The sequence below is a fragment of the Alligator mississippiensis genome, chromosome 6 (genome assembly GCF_030867095.1).
Source record: "Alligator mississippiensis isolate rAllMis1 chromosome 6, rAllMis1, whole genome shotgun sequence".
NCBI classification, from domain to species: domain Eukaryota; kingdom Metazoa; phylum Chordata; order Crocodylia; family Alligatoridae; genus Alligator; species Alligator mississippiensis.
This window is the reverse complement of record NC_081829.1, coordinates 85,695,703-85,718,583: the sequence shown is the minus strand read 5'-3', so window position 1 is coordinate 85,718,583 and position 22,881 is coordinate 85,695,703. Positions and strand designations below refer to the sequence as shown.

Here is a 22,881-nt window from a genome sequence, read left to right as displayed (position 1 = left end):
TGTCTACTTGAGTTCTATATAATGCTTGTTTTGTAGAATCAGCCTGACACCAAAATCAATAGGTAGCAGTTGCCTTAAATTAAATGAGAGCGGTGATCAATTTAATGTTACTTTATTTAAGCTCCTGCATATTTTCTGTGCGCAGTATTGACGAGTGGGACCTTAGAGGACTGGGACCTGGCAACATGGTCTATTAACATACTTCTGCACATACTTCAACATGGTTTCAAATTTTCTCTGTGAAACAGGCATACCTCCCAGAAAGTACTTTTATATTGTCATGCCATTAATATGAGCTATGAGTAGGATGGCGGACAAGTTTGTAATTTATTGGAAACATAGTTTTAATGTTTTTGTTCCCGAAGTGACGGGCATTTGAATGTTGTAATTGAGAAGCTGAAATATCACAGTCAAGATCCAATTTTCTCAGCTCCAAGCATGTCCATTGCCCATTGAAAACTTGGTTAATACATTCTCACATAAATTATTGTCTTGCACAGGAAGCTGCAGTACCTTTCACCATTCATCAATATCTTTGCATACTCTGAAAGAAAAGGAAGTATTCCACTAAAAATGACAAACAAGAACACCTATTTTTAATTTATTCTTTTGTGGGATGAAAAGACAGCAGTCTAGCAATAGCATCCTATTCTCTTCTCTTAAATGAGCCAGTTTTCAAACTGGTTTACAACAGCAAAACTCCTCAGTCGGAGAGAAGCAGAAGCATGTTTGGAATTAAAAAAAAAAATCAATTCTGTCATCATATTTAGGCTTCAAGTGATCTCAGTGGGCCCAGGGAGCTTTTCATACCAGTTAGTCTGCTGAATGAGAGCATAATCTCTTTACAGTTTTTTCTCCCCTCAAAGTGGCTGGAATCTTTTTTGTCAACCCTGCCGCACGTGAATGGTGTAGCTAATAAGCCTATTAATGAGGTTCCACAGTGGAGTGTGAATAGGTAAATAAGACCCAATCTGTTGAGGTTCAGGAGCAAGGGCAGTAAAGCCATCAAGAACTAAAGGTGACAGTTTGAACTGAAATAGGAACAACAGCTCCAGGTTTCCAGCAAAAGAAAAGACAGACAAGGCACACATTCAGCCTCTTTCTACCCCCTACCGAGTTCTATTTTCTTTCCTTTTCTTCCCTCTTTATAAAATGTCTTGAGTAGTCACCCATTTTCTCAAAAGCTCTTGAGACGTCCTTTTTCATTCTGGTAATGATACATCAATAGGGAGGAAGGAAAATGAGGACACCAATACCCCTTTGCACTGCAAGTTTTAAAAGCCAGAACAGTGCTGTCTCCTAGCATATGGGAGTGAGGGGGCAGGGGAGAAAAAATGTAAAACTGAACCTTTCAGTGTTCAATATTTTCATCTCTTCTGTCAACCAGCCTTCTTGTTCTCTCACTCTGTAACTAGACATTGATACATTATTATTCAGCATTGGGATGGCAAAAAACCTATAAGATGCAAATAGTGTATGAAAGCACAGCTGTAATTAGAGATGGATTCACTCCAGTCCTTAGGTTGGAACAAAACTCAGACTTGGGGGAAGTTAGGATCTGAACTCATATCTGTACCAGGCGCATCCCATTTATAGCAGAGAGACACAAAACTTTGGCTGACTCTAATATGTCTATGAGGAGCTGGATCAGGGTCTAAAAATCTGCAGCTGTAGCCTACCTCAAGTTACTACAGATAGAGATTAATAACACAGAGGGAGAGACTGAAAAGCCAAAAGGATGTAAAATACCCAACTTCCCTTGGAAGACAATATGAATTGATCACCTAACTCCCTTAGGAACTTCTAAAAATCTCACCCTGACTGTAACCATATCCTACATCTTATGCACTGGCTATTAACAGAAACAGTTTAAGTGACAGCCCTTTAGTTGGGATCTCAAGATAGAAACCCAACCATGTACTTCAGTGTCCTGGGAAAATTCCCATGATAAAGGTAACTTACCCTACTACGCCATTGCGAATAAACAAGATGTTGGCATATTCTGGACTATTTTATTGGGTGCTCCCATTAAAAGCAATGGGAAGCAAAATTTCTTCTGCACAAAGTAATTTGCTTTGAACTGCTGTCTGGCAGTGCTATACACACCATTAAATGTGTTTTAAAATGTTTTTGGTTTTTTTTTTTTAATTAAAAGCTTGCCTGAAATGAGGCATCTAAATCCATATGTCTACATCTAAATATTTTGTCGGCTGTCAAAGGACAGCCTGCAGCTCCCACAGATTCTAATGCAACTTGAAAATCAAGGGAAATTTTAGATGCCCAGCTGCTTTGCAAATGGAGCCATCATTTAGGTGCCTAAGTCATATTAATTTAGTAACCAAATGACAATCATCAACTTTTTAAAATCTTGACATAAGCAGTTTTCACCATGATTGGAAGTAGGCTCTTCTATGAGTACACATTATATAAAGAAAATGCTGAATTGAAAAAATAATGTGGTAAGAATTGCTTTATTTTAATGCCAGTAGAAAGAGTCATTACCCATAAAAGTCTAGAATAGACCAATTACCAAATTATTTTTTTCAGCAGAATATGCCAGTGGACATTTCAGGGGATCAGCTTGCTGACCACAAGGAGATGAAATTAATCCTGCGTGTCCAGCAAGAGTAAGAACCTTTTTCTTTAAACCACAGTTTGTAGCAATGTGATTGCTTATACCCTTCCATTTTTGGTTTCCCCTTTTCATTTGCCACAGCAGATTCTCCTAAGAGAAATAAAATTATTTCAGTTTGTGCGTCAAGATAGTTTAGACAAAGGTAAGTCAGCACAGTATCACTGGAGTGCATTTCTACTCCAGTCAAAGATCAGGGTTCCATTATGCTGGATGCTCTACATAGTTTTTAAGACATGTGATCATAAAACGTCCTGAATAATTACTTTTAGTCTCACTTTGTTACAGGAAGAATGGGAAGAATTGAGCTGTGTTAAAAGCACTGCTCTTGGACTTTGAAAACATGGATTCTATTCCTAAAGCTGTCTCAGGTCTCCTGTGTGAGCCTCAACTAGTCATATATTAAATGCTCTCCATCTGTAAAATGAGGATAATAGAAGCCATCTTTGCCCAGCTCTGTCTTATCTATTTAGTTTGTAACATCTTCATGTTTTACTAGGTGTTTATATATGGCCTTGCACAATCAGACCCTGATCCCAGCTAGAACCTCCAGGCACTTTCCTAATACTGAATTGAACATATTGAATAATAATACAGTAACAGCAATAATAGACAATCTTCAATGCACTGTGTATAAGCAGAGGACCAAACTTTATAAAAAGTTAATCGCTCATGTGTTCAGAGACACCTAATAGTGGAAACAGATACACACACTTTGTAACGGGTCCTAAAACCAATCGTTGTTTAGCCAGCATGGGAACGTACAGATCAAAATAAAATGAGAAATACCAATGTGCATGTCTTTGAATTGGTTTTCTCACTGCTCTTAAGCAATGTCTTAAGTTTAGATCTGATTCCTTTAATAAATTCAGGGTCTCTCTTCACCCTGTCTCCTGCCCCCATACTCTAACACATGGCTTCTCTTCTGTCTATCCTTTGGAAGCACTCACTTTCTGATGGCTCTGTCTCAGTGAAACCTCCTTTGTCAGATGATCTGTCATTCACCGTACCATCTAATGCTTAGTTGTCTAGCATTCTCCGTCCAGGATTCAGACTTCTAAAACTGGTTTCAACTGGGTAGCATCCAACATTTTGTCAAATACTTCCCTGCAACAGATCCTCAAGGTTTCACACCCCTTCCCCCCTCCCAGCTGTTAACCTGTCACCGCCTCTTGAAATTTCAGTACATCATGGAGGTAAAAAAAGAGACAGAAAGTAGGTAAGCCCCAAATACAAAATGAAGATGGCTGCCTGACACAGAGAATCCCCTAGTAACCGAATTCTTAAGCAGCACAGAGAAAGCCTCCAAATTATCACACAAATGCATACTGATTTTTCTTCAGCACTGAATGCAATACTGAATAATATTTTTTGTGCTTTAAAGGTAACGCTGCAGTGAAGTTTAGTTCAAGCAACAGTTGATAGAATACACCAAAGAGAAGACCTGTTTATTAGACTGTTGTTAAGCATGGCCAAGTTTAGGACCTAACTGTCTTGTCAATCTTTAATGCATAATAAAGGCAAGTTCAGTGGTTCTGGGATGATAAAATTTGACAGTTCTGCAGTGCTCAGATACTACAATGATGAAGACCAGATGGATGGACTGGCAGATACTGCACTGGAATTCCATGGCTGTTAAATAATCCAAACCAGGAAATGTTTTGCAGAGTCGATGCAAATAAGGAGGTTGGAAGGCTGAAATATAACTTTTAATTGGGATAACACTTATGCATGAGAAAGAAGCATGTTCCTACAGGATGGGCAAGATTGGTTTATATCACAGCTTGTGTAGTATGATGCCTGCATATGTGTGCCACTGCCCTCTAGTGGAAGGAATACATTCACGTGTTCTGATGGAGACCTACTGCTTCTTTAGCTTACAATATAGAGCCAAAGGTTCAGTTTCTGATTTTTTTAGCTATACAGTTAACTAATGACCACAGTGTCCATATGGACATACTCACAGATCAAGGAGGACAAGCTTGTCAGTGGGCACTTTGAGTTTAATCCAAATCAATTAAATGAATATTATAACTAAGGTTTAATATGGGAAGCCTTAGCTCTGATAATCATTTGATCTGAAAAAATCATGACTGCTAAGAATGAGAGTAACATAAAAGCGGTTGATTTGGAGAAAACTCCTAAGCACATGGTGAACCCTTACTGGAATCCTGTAAGAGAGGGATGTCTTGAGGTCCAAAGTCATAAGATCCAGTCAGCATTGATGCTACTAGGAAGCTGCAAGGCATTGGCACTGTTCATTCCACCATTCATGGCTCTCATTCCCATCAGTTGCGTGGTCTCCAACGAGTTTTCAGTGCTTAACATCCTGCAAGAGTGCCCTGTTCCGAGTGGCTGTGCCTAACAAGCTTTACACGTCCTTTCCACAGAGCTCATGAAATTTGATGGCATAGTCACTGCCCTCTAGTGGGCAGTGTTGATGATCCTGATCCCAGACCCTGGGATCCCAAAGTGTTGATGACAATACTCCCAGTCACCAGAAGAAAATTCATGTTAGATATTACACAAACCCAGTCTTTCCTGCTGAAGTGCATGGGGGCTGGACCTGATGATCTGTAAGGTCCCTTCCAGCCCCTAACAACTATGAAATTATGAAGCAGCATGCACTGGGAAGGCAAGGTTCTCTGGGTAGATATGGTATCTTTTATTAGGTCAACTGAGAAGTTGGAAAAAAGTTTTTTGCAAGCTTTTGGGTGCAATCACCCTTCTTCGGGCATAGGAAGTCTCTGCTGAGACTCCAGGGAATAAGAGAAGCTAAAAGTGTGACAGGATATCAGTGAAACTGTAAGTAGGTGGAAATGAGGAAAACAAAAGGTAGAGCAGGGAAGGGAGGAGGGGAAAATGAGGGGGGGAGGAGGAAAGACAATAGAGTAAGGGAGACACTACAGTAGTATATTTTCAAGGGAGAAAAGCAGCCTTCTGAAAAAGTAAATAGCTGGAAATTAGGAAGACAAAGGGCAGAAAAGGAGGGGAAGAGAGGGGAGGAAGGAGGGGGGAAAGAAAAGTGTAAGAGGTCAGGTCTGGCAGGTACCTGGTGAATCAGATGTCAGGTAGGTTGTATTGTGCCATAAATCCAGTGTCTATATTGAGTCCGTTATTTTTTGTATCCAGTAGATTTATGAAGTGAAGTTCGTAGGTTTATCTATGAAAGGTGTTTTGTAAATTCCCTTTGAGGATTAGAACTGAGAGATCAGAGAGGGAGTGCCTATCCTGTGAGAAGTGTGCACCCACAGGTAATTGGGTATTCTTGTCTTTGATAGATTTTTGGTGTGCGTTCATTCTGGTGCACAGTTGTTTTTTGGTTTCTCCTACATATTTTCCATCAGGGCATTTGATGTACATATGAATATAACACCATTGTACATAGCACTTCTCAGATGAGGCACAAGGACATCACTCAAGCTACAATTCATCACAGAAGTAAAACGGCATTCAGTTGGGAGTCCCTGTTGTGGTGTCTGGCAGGGATTAGTCATATGACCACTCTGTAAGAGAGATTTTCACGCATGGACCATCTCCTCACCTCCCAATGTCTCAATCTGCCTGCTAGATGGTTCTCAAAATATTTTAGGCTGCAACCCATCAGGATGGGTAAAAACTGCTGGTCCACAGACACAGGATAAATCTATTGCAAATAAAAATGGTAACATTTTAAAATCATCGCCAATGTTTAATTGGCAAATCATCCCTCTTAAGTCTCAACCCAAGCAATGCAACCAAGAAATAGAGAGTGGTTAGCCTGCATTTCTAGCTGTTGAGGCAAGAGGACCAGGTCTGTAAAAATAAGCAGATGTTAAGTCAAGAACTAGAGAAGAGAAATACTGAAAATTTGACTGTAGAGAATGTTTGAATTCATATGAGTTCTTCATGATGCATAGAGAATGAAATAACATGATGGTCTAACTAAGCATTTATACAGTAGCAGGAAGTGAAGTACAGAAAAGGGCAAATTCTTGCCTGCAAATTATATTCCCTCAAGCCTTACATTCAGCAATCTATTTTTCTGAAAAATCAGCGGTCCCACCCCACTCAGCATGTTTCTACAGGCTACCAATTAAATTCTGGAAAACAGAGAAGCTGACACATCTTAAATAGAAACGGCTGTAATCTCCAGAGACGAAAACTCCCAATACGTTATAGTAGAAGAGAAAACTGAAAAGGTAGTAGAGACAAAAATAAAGATAAGCCAGGTCACTCTGTTAATGATTGTAAGGCGCAGGAGAAAAAAAAATCATTTATAGGTATGAAGTAACACACTGTTCTTGTCTACATCCACAGACCAAATAGACTAGAATAACTGCATACAACAGTGCACAATAACCAAACCATTTACACATTTATATAAACATACGCTTATATGGATATCAAACCTTGATGTCAGTCACCATGGTGGACGTGTCCACTGGCTTCACAGCTTATTGGTCATTGTGTTCAAGTTGCCTCATGATATGGGTGAGGGAGGAAACAACAGGTTTGGGGCCTCTTGTTCAGAGGCTAAAAAAACAAATGCAAGGGCTGGAAGTACATATTCCTTCATCAAGGATCAGATGAAATGTCTGTAGGAGGATGCACTAAGAAATGAAGGAATGCTTCAGTATCACAGGATAGGACAAGACCCCCTGCTCGCCACCTCGAATTGCTCTTGCCTGTTCTGAAGCAGCACTTGGCTCTCTCTCTCCTGTGCAGAATGGGGGTCAGCAACCTCCAGGGCAGCATTTACACCATTCCTCCACTGAGAACCATCTGCTGGTCCAAGGAGTTTCATGAAATGAAAGAGGGTGCCGTGGACAGATTGGTAAGGAGCAAGTGGGCTGAAGTAAACAACAAAGAATACATACAAAAGACCATGATAAGGAAAAACTTCTTTACAAATTGAGTGCTGAGGGTCTGGAACAGAGTCCCCCAAGAGGCAGTAGTCACCCACTCTGGTGATCTTCAAAAAGTGTCTTGACACCCGCTTCGCTGGAGTCATCTGATCCCAGCAGTCTTTCCTACCCAAGTACAGGGGGGCTGGACCCGATGATCTTGTAAGGTCCCTTCCAGCCCCTGACAACTATGAATCTATGAATGGGGTTTTCACACCATCATGCAGTCGGGCTGATGCGGGAAGTCAGAGGTGGCATGGAAACATGAGGCCTCTGCACAGCTAGCTCTGGTTTGGGTCCAACTTGTTCTGCAAGGCGGGGGGGGTGAGTGTGAGTGTGAGAGAGAAAGGGGAGTGGGGGGAGTCTACACTTCTCATGAAGCACTAGGAAGAATTCCACATAGTGATTTTGTGTGATTCTCTTTAGAGCTCCGACAGGTTTTCTGTGGAACAAAGCAGTCAATCCCTTGCCTTAAAACCAGCATATAAAATCTGAAATTCTCCATTTCTTGGGTGCCAAGAATAAAGAATGGACTCCAGAGAAATACCCCCTTCATCTTCCTTAATTAAAAACCTGACCAATCCACCCCTCACCTGAGATCCCCTTTTAAGGAGGGAATGGGGAAAAGAAACAATACTACTCATTAGAAAAAAGCAGCTGTAAATCTCTTGATTGCCATGCCCACGTTCTTGATTGCTACCCAGTGTTCCACCCAGAAGCAAGCTCCTTCAAGAGTCATTCTGATAATTCACTTGTTTAATCAGGGATCACTTTGGACCTTTCAACGTTAGCAACTGCCACTAGGTTTTTTTAGTACAGTATTGCACTTGACCAGATTTGTCTGGGATAGTTTAGTCAGGCACAATCCGGCCTTGAGCAGGAGGCTGGACTAGATGACCTTGTGAGGTCCTTTCCAACTCTACTTTCCTATGATTCCTATTTACAGCTACTTCACTAATTAAATACTACAGCAACTAATGCTAAAGATAAAACATAGAGCCAAATGGTACAACTCAGAATAGCTCCGCTGATTTTTTCACCAGTTTACACCAGCTGAGATTTTTGCCTACAAGCCAGGCAGTCGTCTTAGAAGCCTCTTGTTACTGTGCAACTGCCAGAACGTTCTCCTACTCCTGCTTTAAAGAGCGAATACGCATAGTAATATGATTCTTGCTAGGAAGCAATCAGCATACAAAGCCATTATGAATGGTACTGTCCTCTCAACACAGTGTAGTAAATGAGCTTGCAAAGAGTCTACCTTGCTTCCCAGCCTCAGATAGGGTGGTCTTTTGAGGTCAGAGTTGAACCCATTAGCAGAATAGTGAGGGGAAGCAGTCTGCAGCTGTTGGCATGATACATATCTTGTGAATAAATAAACTTAATTTTCCAGTCCTGCTATTCTCTAAACATCTAGAGATATGCATTCACTCAGAAGCATTTAAAAAATAAACAAAAAGTGCTGTTTGACGGGATCCTCCTATAGCTAAAATTCTGTGTCACGAGACATCAGCCGTTCAGAAGATTTATTATTCTCCATGCCCCCATCAAATATCTTTGTTCTTAAGGAAATGTTGTGATTGTCTTATTTTTTGGAGGAAGAGATGCCTAACAGAAGAGTATCCTAACACTGAAACAAATGTACTTTCGAGGAGGTAAATAGGGGACATGCAGCACAACTTTAAATTAGTTTAAAACACAATCTCCAATGTAGATGGATAACATACAATAGTTTCAAGACTGTAGCAAAATAGTCTCAAATCCGTAAATCTCTTTTTCAGCTCTCTTCAAAAGAATGGGTTGATGACAGATTTTTTTTCTCTTTACCATGGTGATAGGCCTTCTTCCAAATCATTACAGAGCATCCTTTAAAGAACAGACTGCAGGATAGCTTAGGGATACCCAAAATAGCATTAAAATAGCTATCTATGGAAGAACAGGAAAAAAATCAGTCTGCCCTGAGTTCCAAGCTGCCACAACTAAACAGTTCTGGTAAAATTTGAGTCCCTCTACTACATGGCAATTAGTAGTGTAGACATGACCTGTGCTTTCCAGTAAGGGGGGACCCATTGTAACACTGTGGCTCTAACATTGGGCCTTGATGGGAGTAAAGTAAGGAGAAGGAGCAAAGTAATGAGGAATAAAAACCCCTCCGGATTCATCCAAAAACAGGACAGGATGGGGTGGGAGTTTTTGGAGGTCTCAAGGGCCATTCTCAGACCGTAGTCTGTGGACCACAGGCAATCTGCAAAGTGTTTTCCAGCATGCTGAGGAGGGCTGGATGGACAACACCTGGTGCTGACTCCTCATTGTTTCCAGCTGCAAAACTATGAAGACAGATACAAATGCCTTTGGCACTTTCCTCGTACCCCTATTCCATGTAAACAATCATTGTAGTAGCCACTGAAGTATTGTGTGGTTCTCAGAGCAAGCGTTATATGAGAGAACTCATTGGATCACTGGAAGTTTTGGGAGTAAATCTGAGATATGCTCCAAATTTCCACTGAGTTGTGCTCATCTGAAGTGTCTCACTTCCTCTCTGCAGCTATGCTCACCATTCTTCCCGGCTCCAGGAAGCAAAGAGTGCCTCAGTTCTAAGCAGCAGCAATCCCTTGATTTGAGGATGACAGTCTTCCAATAACTAGAGAAGTCATCAGCGAGTCCAGAGATGACTGAAAAAGCTAATCCAAGATTCACGTGTTTGACTGCAGACATGGAAACAGTTCTGGGAGGACAGAGTGAGTCCTGGTGATGCTGAGTCACATCTCTTTCCCTTTGATTCTCTTGTCTATCCGCCTCCGTAGTGAGGCAAATTTGCTCGAAATGATTAATGCCATGTTATACACCACACTACCATTGGCAATGATTCAGTGCTCACATCTCCCAGGTATTGATGTTAATATTGCATTACTTCAGATTGGCCTTCAAGGTATCCTTGACTCTTTTCTTCTGTGCACCTCTGGAGACATGATCGTTGGTGAGTTGGGAGTATAAGACCTGTTTCAGGCACCGATTGGCAGGTATCCTTATATATCCTGTCCAACGCAGCTGGTGGCACACAAACATGGCTTCAATGCTGGTGGCATCTGCTTGAGCCAAAACGCTGGCATTCATTCTTCTGTCCTTCCAATCAATGTGGAGGATTTTCCAAAGACATCACTGATGGTCACATTCTAAGGCTTTCAGGTGTTTCTGATATGTTGTCCAAGTTTCACTCAGTTTGGGTGAGGCAACAAGAACTGCTCCTATTTCAGGCAATCATGAAGAAGAGTAGAGGCAGGACCTGCATGCTATGAGAACCCCCCTCTTTAAAGCTCTACAGCAAGGTTCTGGCTCATGCAGAGCAGTACCTTAATTCCCATGATAAAGACACTCCTCGGTATGAGTAAGGACCCCAGGATCCAACATTTTACTTGTAGGTATTTCAACGGCATGCTAGAGATCCTGCTAGCTGCATCATTTCTGAGACAAAAGAGTGAAGGACCTGTGCCTTCTGGGATAAATTCCCATGGACCTCTGGTCTGCTGCCATAAGCAGTTCCCTGGAAACACTCTCTGCTTGTTGGAGTATATGTAGATAACCTCCCTAGGACTTCAGAGGGAGTGCTAAAATACGCTGCAATGTGTTTCTACAGAAGAGTAATGCATAGAGAGTATATGAGGGAGTGAAGAAGGGAGGTACCGGTGGTTCAGATTAGATAGAAAGTCTTGTCTTTTGTGGATACAGGGCAGTGAAATACAATTAATTGCCTTTAACATTGTAATATTTTGACCTCATTTCACCCATGGAGCCTGTTTATGTAAGTAATGGGGATTACTTAGGTAGGAGTATAGTGTGATCTTTGTTGTTTTTGGGGTATGTAATTTAACGAGGGAGAACTAGGCCTGCTATACTAACAACATATAACCTTGAGGTGTATCTACCAGTTTATTATTTATAGAGGCCCTATTAACTCTGTCTCAACACCTCACAATCTTAACAAGATGGCAAGGGAGGACAGTACTATCATCCCCATTTTTCAGATCAGGAACGGAGGCACAAAGAGGTTAAATAAATTGGCATAGGAAGTCTATGGTAGGGCAAGTCTAGCAGGACACTGGGTTGCACCCACTCCTTTAAGAGAACAAGCAGCTGGAGAGATAGCTTGTATGTGGCAAAGGAGGGCTAATTAGAGATTCACTTGACTAGCAGCAGACTAAAGCTATATAAGCAATGGGTTGGAGCAATATAAGACCTGGGCCTGAGCCAGTAAGGCAGTCCAGCCCTGGGAGCCATGAAGTGAGGAGCTCCTAGCATCAGATCACCTGAATACTGAAAGAAAGCTACTGTGCAACATGGGGAGAAAGGGAAGGTATCTGGGGCAGATAGGGGCTTGTTTTTAAGGGCAGGTCACCCTGGTTTATGTTAAGCCCAGAGAAGGCTTGAGCACCTGCTAGTTGTATCAGTAAATTAGCCTGGAGCCCTGCAAGGAAAGGCAAGTCCTACTTCGAGGGCCAGCAGCCCAAGAGAGGCTAAGAGTGGAACCCAGAAGGGGGTACTGGAGCCCAGCAGTTGGGGATCAGGGGATCCACAAGCCCAAGACCCCAAGATGGGCTGAGGGTGTGATGAGAGGATCCAGGTGCACAAAGCAGGTCTGAGTAAGAAAGACCAAAGGAGGTCTAAAGACAGGGGGAGTATCTGAGTGCAGGATCTGAAGGTTCAGGAGTCAGGGAATGCCTGAAAGTAGGACCCAAGGGTCCACGGGCCTGGAGAAGGGCCGAGAGCTGGACACAAGCCCAAGAGGGGCTGTGAGACCAACAAGAGAGTCCAAGAGCTCAGAGAAGAGGTAGAAAGTGGGGCTGAGTGTAGGACCAGGGTCCAAGAACCCAGAGGGGGGACTGAGCATGAGACCAGAGAGTCTGAGAGCCCAGGACATGGCCATGTGTGGGACCTGAAGGTCCAAGAGCCCAGAGGTGGTCTATATAGGTGACCAGAGGGTCCAACCCCCCAGAGGAAGGGGCTGAGAATATTTCAGAGACCATTGTTGATGAATAATACCTGTGAGCCTTGGGGTATGGTGTAGGGGTAGAATGGAGCCATTCAATTAACCCTTAAGGCTACAGGTACCCTGCAGAGGCATGGGCAGGCTGAGAGGATCTGTTGAGCCTGAGGGCTAAGTTGAGATAGTGGGGTCCAGGGGACACCTGATGGAGATTTGCCACAACGGAGGCTCACTTTAAGGCCCGTGGGCAGCCTCCCTTAAACTCTAATAAGAACAAGGAGTGGCAGATAACCAATTGAAGGAGGGCAATGTTAGAGTCAAAACTGGGCAGGAGCCACGTGGCCACCAGGGAGTATTATGGCCGCCCCTATGGCTTGGACCTGCTACAGTAGGGAAATGAACTTGTGCCTCAAGAGCCTCAGACTAGTTCCTTAATAGCTGGACAATTCTTCCTCTTGTTAGCATTGCTGGAGACTAAAAGGCTCAGCTAGGGATTTTCCTACTATGCTTTCAGATAGATGTGAATGCCTTACAGTTTGCTTGTCTGGTGGTGATGAAGTTCGGTGGTACTGGGTGACAGTGGTAGCTGTTAGCGTGGCACTATCTCATATTTGGACTTAACACGTGGCATGTTTGCCAAAAAGATTGGCCACCATTGTGCTACAGATTCTTATCCCCATTACCTAGATTAGCTTTTGTGACCCCTTTGTCCTTGTAAGTTTTACTTATTTGCCTCTCTCAGCACTGTCGACCGTCCCCTCTTTCCTTCCTTCCCTCCCTCCTTTCTCCCTTCCCAGTCTTCGCTATGCAGATACTTTCTCTGTTTAATATGCTGCTCTGTGCACCTCCTTTCACAGCATCTGATGAAGTGATATCAGGCTCATAAAAGCTTATGCTCCGCATCTCTGACTTAGATCATCTATAAGGTACACATCTACCCTGCCTTCTACCACTGGTCTAGCCATTACCATAAAAAGTGTTAGCAGTTTCCTATGAACACCTTTACTTTTGCCATTACATCTTTATACTTTTCCCAGGAAGTTTAAGGATGTGATGTTATACATTGCTTGGTTCCAGGATTGGTCTGTGCTAGGTATTATGCAAATACATAGGAATATGTAAGTCTGTGAGACTACTCATTGAAGTGTTGTCATTCTACTTACCAAGAAGGTTTGGCTTTCTCTGTTCAAGTCAGTGAAAACTTTGTTTCCATGTATGGCCCTTTAGTCAGCTTCTCTTTTGCTAAAAATTACTCCTTTAAACATCAAACACAGGAGGTATGCAGTCCTATCAGGGGAAGTGCCTTACTTGACTTGGTGCTGGCCACAGGGGAGGGCTTGGTGGGGGATCTACAGGTACAAGGTCACCTAGGGGATAGTGATCACCAGTTGATAGGATTCACTGTCCAGCAAAAGGTGGGAAAGAAAACTAGTAGGGCAGAAGTGCTAGGCTTCCAGAAAGCCAACCTCAATGAGCTCAGGAGATTAGTTAGAGTGGGACTGAGGGGTAATTACATATGTGAGTTGGGAGGTCCAAGAAGGGTGGGAGTTCCTCAAGGGACTGATCCTGCAGGCAAAGAGGGGTACAATCCCAGTTCACACAAAGGGTGGAAAAAGAGCCAAAAAACCTTCTTGGCTGAACAGGGAAATTCAGGAGAGCCTTCAGAGGAAAAGAGAGGCTTACAGGCTGTGGAAGTAGGGGGTAGCCACCAAGGAAGAGTACACCTGCTTAGCTCGTGCTTGCAGGGAAGCAGTGAGGAAGGCCAAAGCAGATACAGAAAAGTTGGCAACAAAGATTAAGGCTAACAAAAAGTCCTTCTTTAAGTACATAGGTAGCAAGAAGGCGCAGGGTAACATAGGGCCTCTACAGAATGGACTAGGGCAACTCATAACAGACAGGATGGATAAAGCAGAGCTTTTAAATGATTTCTTTGCATCTATGTTCCTGGACATGGATACAAACACACCTCCCAATCAGACTTTAGTCTGGTGTGAGAGAAATACCAATCTACCTATGGTTAGTGCTGACCTAGTAAAGGGGCACTTGGAGGGGTTGGACATATTTAAGTCAATTGGCCCTGATGATCTTCACCCAAGGGTACTAAAGGAATTAGCTGAAGTCATAGCGAAACTACTGGCACAACTGTTTGAGCACTTGTGGCGCTCAGGACAGGTCCCAGGGGACTGGAAAAGGGCCAATGTGATTCCTATTTTCAAGAAGGGGAGGAAGGAGGAGCTGGGTAATTATAAGCTGGTTAGACTCACCTCTATTCTTGGCAAGACCTTAGAAAAAATTATAAAGGAACACATTTTGGGGGGGCCAGCAGGTAATACAATGTTAAGGGGAAACCAGCATGGGTTTATAGCAGGCAGATCCTGACTGACTAACATGGTCTCTTTTTATGACCAGGTCATGAAGTGCTTTAGATGGAGGGGTGGAGATAGATGGTAGTTACTTGGACTTTAAAAAGGCTTTCGACACAGTGTCGCACCCAATTCTTACAAGCAAACTGAGTAGCTGTGGTGTGGATTTTTTCACAGTAAGGTGGATGAAAAACTGGCTTATGGGACGCACCCAGAGAGTGGTGGTGGATGGGTCATTTCTCCCGAGAGAGATGTGAGCAATGGTGTCCTCCAGGGTTCTGTCCTTGGACCAGTGCAGTTCAATATCTTCATCAGTGATTTGGATGAGGGTGTTGAAAGCACTCTGTCCAAATTTGCAGACGACACCAAACTAGGGGATATAGTAAACACACTGGAGGGCAGGGAGCAAAATCAGGAGGATTTGGATAGACTGGGGAAGTGAGTGGATCAGAATAGGATGCAATTTAAGAGGGATAAGTGCAAGATGATGCACCTGGGGAGAAAGAATCTCCAATACACCTATAGACTGGGAAGTACTATTCTGAGTACCACGGCAATGGAAAGGGATCTCGGAGTCATGGTCAATGCAAAAATGAACATGAGTCACCAATGTGACAAGGTAATTTTTAAGGCTAACCGCACTCTTTCTTGCCTTAGTAGGTGCATCACAAGCAGGTCTAGGGAGGTGATACTTCCCCTCTAGGTGGCATTGGTAAGACCACAGCTGGAGTACTGTGTCCAATTTTGGGCACTGCACTTCAAGAGGGATGTGGACAACATTGAGACTGTTCAGAGGAGGTCTACTCATATGGTTGAGAGCCTGCAAGTAAGATCCTATGAAGACTGACTGAGGGACCTGAATCTCTTCAGCCTCCCCAAGAGAAAGTTAAGAGGTGATCTTGTGGCTGTCTACAAACTCATCAGGGGGGCAGGGGGGAGGGGTTCAGCAGGGAATAGAGGATACTCTGTTTACCAGGATGCCCCCCAGGGTTAATAGAAATAACAACCACAAACTGAAGGAGAGTAGATTTAGATTGGCTATCAGGAAAAAATTCTTTATGGTGAGGGTTGCCAAAATATGGAATGGGCTTCCAAGGGAGGTGATGCTTCCCCTACCTTGGAGGTGTTCAAGAAGAGATTAGACAAGCACCTAGCTGGGGTTACTTAACCCCAATGCTCCTTCCTGCCTAGAGCAGGGGGTTGGACTCAATGATCTACAAGGTCTCTTCCGACCCTAGAAATCTATGAAATCAAGAAGGGAACAAAAATCTAAAATAATAAATTTTCCCAAAAGTCCAGGGTGTATCACCATTTACAACCTGTAGGAGACTTTTTTCCCATTCAGTTTCAAGCTATTTAAATTGACAGTGTCCTTGTAAGACAGTATTTACATTTTTAAGGCAAAGCGGGTCACCAGTGCAGGCTTGGCATTTTTAATAAATAAAAAGTTACAGTGCTGATGGGCTAATACACTACAGTAATGGGGTAAGTGCAAGGTGTAAGAATCATTGTTTGGTTTGTCAGCAGAAATGGAGGAGACTGCTCACTTTTCAAATTCATGTTTCAGTGAGCATGAGTTTGAAAAATGGAGGAGGAAGACTAAGTGTAAAAACTCTCACATAAAAACTAAAATAATTTCCTGGACAAATGGTGCAAAGCACATTTGAAAATACTTTTTCTTTTACAGCAATGCGTACTTAACATGTGTGTCTAAGCCCAATATAGTAACACCTACTCACAACAAAATTGACTGCATATTCTTAAATGTACACTTTGAAATTCCTTGTATAAATCACAGTCCTCCTCTGTCCTAACAGTTATCTTTCTCTTTGGAATACTTCCTGCTCAGTACATAATTCAGTGCTGAGCTATAAGCCTAAAAATGCCATCCTGGGGTTTCACATTTATTGTCTGTCATTAGCTGCAGCAACTTATGCATCATCACTAATCATAAGGGAAGATTCAGCTAGGCAATATATTCTCTCCCATCCACTTGTTGAATTTATTAATTTGTGACAGTGTTACAGAACCATGAAAGACAGAAATGAACAAAAGCTTTTCCTTGAACACATTTTTCAGTAGGAAGTGGTATTTTTCCAAAATAAACGGGGTTTTTTCACTCAAAATTGTACTATTTTTGAAAAGCAGGAAAGCATGAGTCTTGCCTTTGATTTCAACAGACTTTGGATCACATCTTTATACAACAGTGTGAATGTGTGATATTCTGCACACAATGAAGAACAATGTAGTATTGAGCAAGCACTAGGCCGTTATTCACCTCAGTTCTGTCACTGATTTAGCATCTGTGCACTAGGTGTCTTCCATTAGATCTTACTTTAAATCAGTGATTGTAGGAGGTCAGTGGTTTGCTGCTTGGAGCTGAGTCATGTCTCTATAGTATTCTGTCCTTCAAAAAATTGCCTGCCACAGCTTTGATGTTTGAGAGAGAGGTGCCAAAGCACTCTTGGGAGACAAAAGGGTTGATTATAGGCTCAAGGAGTCAGCTTTTCTTCACAGGACTCCACCATCCCCTTACCCTGCCCTAACCAAACCAGATGTTTTGGGCGTGTTATTGCTCGCCTATAATGCTGAGGATTTGGTCTCAGTCTCATGGGTCCTCCTCTTAATTTGGTTGCTTGCCCTATTCTTCCCTGCAGAGGTCCCAAGGCAGCCACTTCTTAGTTCTAATCCCACCCTTATCTTCAGGGTCAGGACGGATTTACCCCTCCTTGGGTGTAATCTCGTTTGTGTCTTCGTTCTCCTCCAGGTTCCTGAAGTGATTACCTTCACTCCCCAGGACTGAACTCACCAATGGAGCAATCTCCTCCATTTCTGCACTGGCTGTCACTGACAGGACAGCCTCTTCTGCCTCTTTGATGGCTCTCACCAGGTAAATTGGGGGACCAGAGCTTTCCTCTAAGCCCCTGGGTCAGTGCTCTCTCTCCTTGGTCTCTACTGTCTTCTTTCTTCTCGCCTTGTCTTCCCCTCTTTCCTTCCGACCCCTAATTGTCCCTCAGCATCCCTTTAAATTTCCTTTCCGGCCATCTGGGTCCACTGTGGCAGTGTCCAATTCGCTGCTTCCCTGACCCAGCTGTTTTCTCTTTAACTTTTCGGTGCAGCTTTTCTTCTCTTCTTTGGCTGCGCCATTTTCCCTATCTTGGGCTCGAACCCTGACAGCTGGGTTTGCCATGGCAGCCTTTGATCTGCCACAGCCCCAGCTGGTTCCCTTAATTAGTTGGGGTGCAGTGTCTTTCCCACCCTGGCTCACCACAGTTTCCTCGGCGTCCCTCAATAAGTTTATTTCCTTTGTTTTATTCTTCATGTTCTCATGGCAGGGTGCTTCAGCCACCCTGTCACAGTGGTTCTCAAACTTTTTAGACGTGAGGCACCCCCCGTTTGACTCAAGGCACCCCTCAACTTTTGTGAATGGAATTACATCCCATTTCAAAAAACAATTTATTACAGTACTTACCTCCTTGCAGAGGAACCAGGCAATAGAGGCAGGGCAGCGGTCAGGCAGGGACAAGTCTAAATCTGCACTTATCTTCTCAGATCTGCTTAACTCCTCAGATTTTGCAGCACCCTTCAAAAGATTTTGCAGAACCCCAGAGTAGCCTGGCACCCTGGTTTATAATCACTGCTTTATATTAAAGAACAAGGTCCCTTTCCTAGGACTAATCTAGAAAACAAAATATTGCTTTTTGACATTTCCACTTCACAAATGAGCAAGCCACATAATATCTCATGCATAATGGCTGCTGACAGAGATGACAAAAAAGTGCTTTACCAGAAGAGGCAGCACATCAGTTCAACCTGGCTCCACAGCATCTGTATAGATCATATACTTCATGAGGACTTTTTGACACTTTTATCTAATAGCTGATTCAATCAGCTATTAGATAGAAATGCCAAAAAAGCTCCACTGAAGTACCTGATTTATACAGATGTTGGGTGAGCTGGGTTCAACTAATGTGACACCTCTTCTGGGCATGAACTGGGCTTGGCTTGGGGGTGCGCTGAATTTAAAGTGCGATTTTTTTGAGGGTGGGGGTGGTTTAAGTGTGTAAGCAGCCAACATGACTAAAGTAGACTCATGGCTTAAGTAGAGGAGAACAAGTTTAAGGGTTAATCAGACTTGCTTGTAGAAGTAATAAACTTCTGTATCATAGAGTTTGTATCACAGGAAATGCTAGAACCATCACAGATTACCAGAAAGCAGTTTCTTATCTATCAGCTAATTCCAGAGCATTAAAACAAGAGTCATCATTCATATACAACCCAATTAAATTTGACAATTCACAGCTAGTGTATACATTCACTCACCACTGTCATTAATAAGAGAGGAAAAAAAAGTAAACGGACATTTTAAACAGGGGTTTCATGTGTCTTCATATTTTCCCTGTAGAAACACCCAACAGTGTACATGAAGCTGGTCATGACAACTGTATGAGAAAAACCAACAGAAAGTGGAGTGTTTGTCCTAAGAGGTAATAAGATGACTGATTAGATACACACAGAGGAAGAATCATGATTTTCACTTTAGAGTCTAAAGAATTATACTTCTATGGGCATGGGCGACTGGTGCCTCCTGAGTCTGGGGGGCACCAGATCACCGATGAGGGGGGTGTCTCCCATGGCCAATTGCCGACCCCCAGCAGCCGACTCTGAACCAGGAGCAGGGGTGGCCCCCCAGCAGCCAATTGCCAAGCCAGCAGCAAAACTGGAAGTGAACTTCTGCTGGCACTTCCGGTTTTGTGGCTGGTGCTTCCAGGGAGTGCACGGCTGATCTCAGGGGGTGCACATGCACACACATGCACCCCTTTGCATTGCCACTGTTTATAGGAAGAAAAAAATACATATAACAATCAGGCCTTTTCTGTCAAAAATTTCCCTCCCCACATAATTGTAACCTAACAATGCTGTAAGCCACCTGGGCACAAAACAGGTTTCCAGACATTCAGTAACATACTGTGTTTTTCAACTCTGTTCTTTCCAACCATCAAGTTGCTCATGGCTCCAAGGACTATTCTGGTGTTTAGCACTTGGTGGAGTGTAAAAATACTGCAGCCAAAGTCTACATTACAGCAGCTATAGTGACTTTCAGAAAGTGTATGTATATACTACATGACACAGAAAGTCAAGGAAGTCAAAAAAACCTCATGCCCTAAATAACTTGCAGAAACTAGCATTAAATCGTTTTGCATTCCTCTGAATCTTAAACACATGGACAAATTTTGCAATAGGAAAATATGTTCACAGTTAAGATGCCTTCCATGACTACAAACATTTTCTGCAGGAGGATGAACAGAATGGAGTTCTGAAGTATATTGGACTATGCTACTTTATCCAGGACATATCCTAGTGACCTACTGTCCACCATGATACCTTACTAAGATCCAACCTGGGATCCAACCTCCTATATGAGAAAGATGGAAGAAAAGGGTGACAGAAAGCTTTAGAGGAGTTTGTGGTGTATTCCTTCTAAGTGAGGAACATTTAAGTTCACAGAGAGGCAATTAGGGAAAATGGGAAGGGGGAAGGGGTGATCACAAACACTACAAATTGGGAAATCTATTTTCACCACAAGTATACCGTATTTATTTGCCCATTTCTTCATGTAAGAGGTTTAACTAAACCATAAGTGAAAGATTCAAGCCATCATGGAAAGTGATACTTCACTATAACATCTTAAACCTAGTATTTTAATGGATTTTTCAGGCCAGAAGTTTCAATTCAGTCATCTAATTTGACCTCCTGCATAACACAACCCAAAAAACTTCTTCCAGTAGCTGCCACCTCAACTAACTTCTGGTCAAGCTGTCTCTTTCAGAAAAATGTTAAATCTAGATTTAACACTTTAAGCAACAGAGAATCCTTCCCCTCCCTATATAAACTGTTCCAGTAGTCAATTATCCTAACAGGAATATGAACCTTATTCCTCATTCCTACTCCAATTTTATTCCAAATTCCTATTCTAAGTTTGACCAACTTTAGTTTTCTTATGTCTTTTCAATGCTACTGAGCCATTTACTATCACAAGTCTCTTTCCTGTGTAGGTACCTTTTAGACCACAATCAAAGTACTTTGTCAAAGGGCTGGTCTGCACAGAAACATGTGACATAGTCTGATGTCCACTAAGGGTGTCCTCAAAGAGTTAGTTCAATGTATCCTGTGCACTGTAGATTCATACCATAGCTTACTGTACCCAAGTTTCCTTACATAGGCAGCTTTTAGACAAACTCAACAAATTGAGCTTCTTTAGTTGTCACTGTAAGGCAGGTTTCCCAGGACCCAGATCACTGTGGTAACTCTTTACTGAAACCTTTCCAATTTGCCAATACTCTTTTTAAAATGAAACCACACTTGGACAGGTTTCTGGCAGCTGTCTCACTGATGTCATGTACAGCAGTACTATCACTTTCCTACTTCTGCCTCCCCATGTTTTATCTCCAAAAAGTGTTTTAGCTCTCTCAGGCACCAGATTGTAACTGCAGCTGGTTGTCTACCATGACTCTATGTTCCAGTCGGAGTTGCTGCTTTTTGAAATACCATCTCCCCTCCTGTTTGTATGACTTTAACACCCAGGAGCAAATAATATAATTATGCCTCTAACTCCATCTATACATGTATGAGTGAAATACCTCAGCAACACTTTTTTTTAAACTAAATTGTCCAGTACCCTTATAAGGAAGAAAAGTATTATTCTCATCCTGAAGTTAAGGAAACAAACACAGGGTTATGGCTTGTCCAAGGCCACCCAGCAAATGTAAGACGGCTTCAGAAATAAACCAAAGTAGTTCCCGGCTTCCAGTACAGTGCTCAACCCAGTGCTGTTACTAAAGGATTTGTCCATCTGGAACTTGCACAGAAAAACAATATCAAACCCACATTTTCCTTGCATTTCCCACTGCTCAGCTAATAAAATAAAACACATAGCATAAAGTATGATTAAATCAAAATGCTAAGGCAAAACACTGTGGCACGAGATATACATGCAAGCAGCTGTTTTCACCATGAGCATAACATACAAACTGATGTACGGTATGCAGTTATGAATCGGCAGGAAAATGTGCTACAAAGATGCTGTTCCTATGATTGTCTATACATTGCAGTACAGAGGACGTCTATTGCGTTTGGCAGAGAAAATTTCCAAATAAAGTGTACGGTACCTGATTGCTTTTTTCCATTCGATATGCGAAGGCTAAAGGAATGCAACACACCAAGGCAGGCAAAGCATGGCTTCAATAGGTGTGTCTAGGTGTCTCTTGCATGTTGCAGCTTGACAGTTCTCTCCTATTGTGTGGGTGGCATTCATACAAAGAGGCTGACTTGTAACTCAGAAATGATATCACAATGCAAAGTTAACTCACTGAGTGCCTTAAGATGAACTGTACACCACAGAGTAATGCTCTGCAAAACAATACTTTCAAGCCATCTCCCTGTATATATTGCAGCAATCGAATTTACAACAATGTTTACTGATTAACATATGAAAAGCCCCCAGATTCTCGGGTGAAGGGTAGGGAGAGGCCTCTGGATTTCTGCAAGGAAAGAGGTAGTTGATTTTTGAGGGTTAGATCTTGGCTACAGTGGGGGTTAAGGTATGGCCATCTGCATAGCCATACTAATGGGCTCAAGGACAGATATGATCTGCATCCCCAGAATTAACCTCTCCTTGAAACCAGGATAAGGTTTACTGATGAAAGCAGAATCTTTACTTGGAGTATATACCAGTGTACATATACCGTATTGTAAATTGTACATACCTTGGATTGTTATTATTGCATGCTGCAACTAGAAGTTGACCCCAAGTTAAGCAAGGTCTTGCTGCTGCAATCCTTTTGTTTTAAACCAAGAAGGACAATGGATATGTTCGGTTGTAAGCGCCCCAGTTACATATTGATTTTTATATAATCAACATTCTTGACAAAGCTGCATTTTGTTTTCATGCTCTGCTCTTTATTATCAAACAATATAAAAAAGTAAACATGTTTTGGCTCTCTCCAAGGGAGCTACGACTTC

At 42.5% G+C, this 22,881-nt stretch overlaps 1 protein-coding gene across 1 annotated transcript in view; it reads right to left on the bottom strand.

The window, feature by feature from the left end:
- The window catches only part of FGFR2 (fibroblast growth factor receptor 2), a 129,480-nt gene extending 107,367 nt beyond the window's left edge, over positions 1-22,113 (bottom strand). Inside the window, exon 1 of the mRNA XM_059730070.1 lies at positions 22,029-22,113. The gene's annotated coding sequence lies outside the window, so the exon portion shown is untranslated. The remainder of the gene's footprint in view (positions 1-22,028) is intronic.
- Between the last annotated feature and the right edge of the window lie 768 nt (positions 22,114-22,881).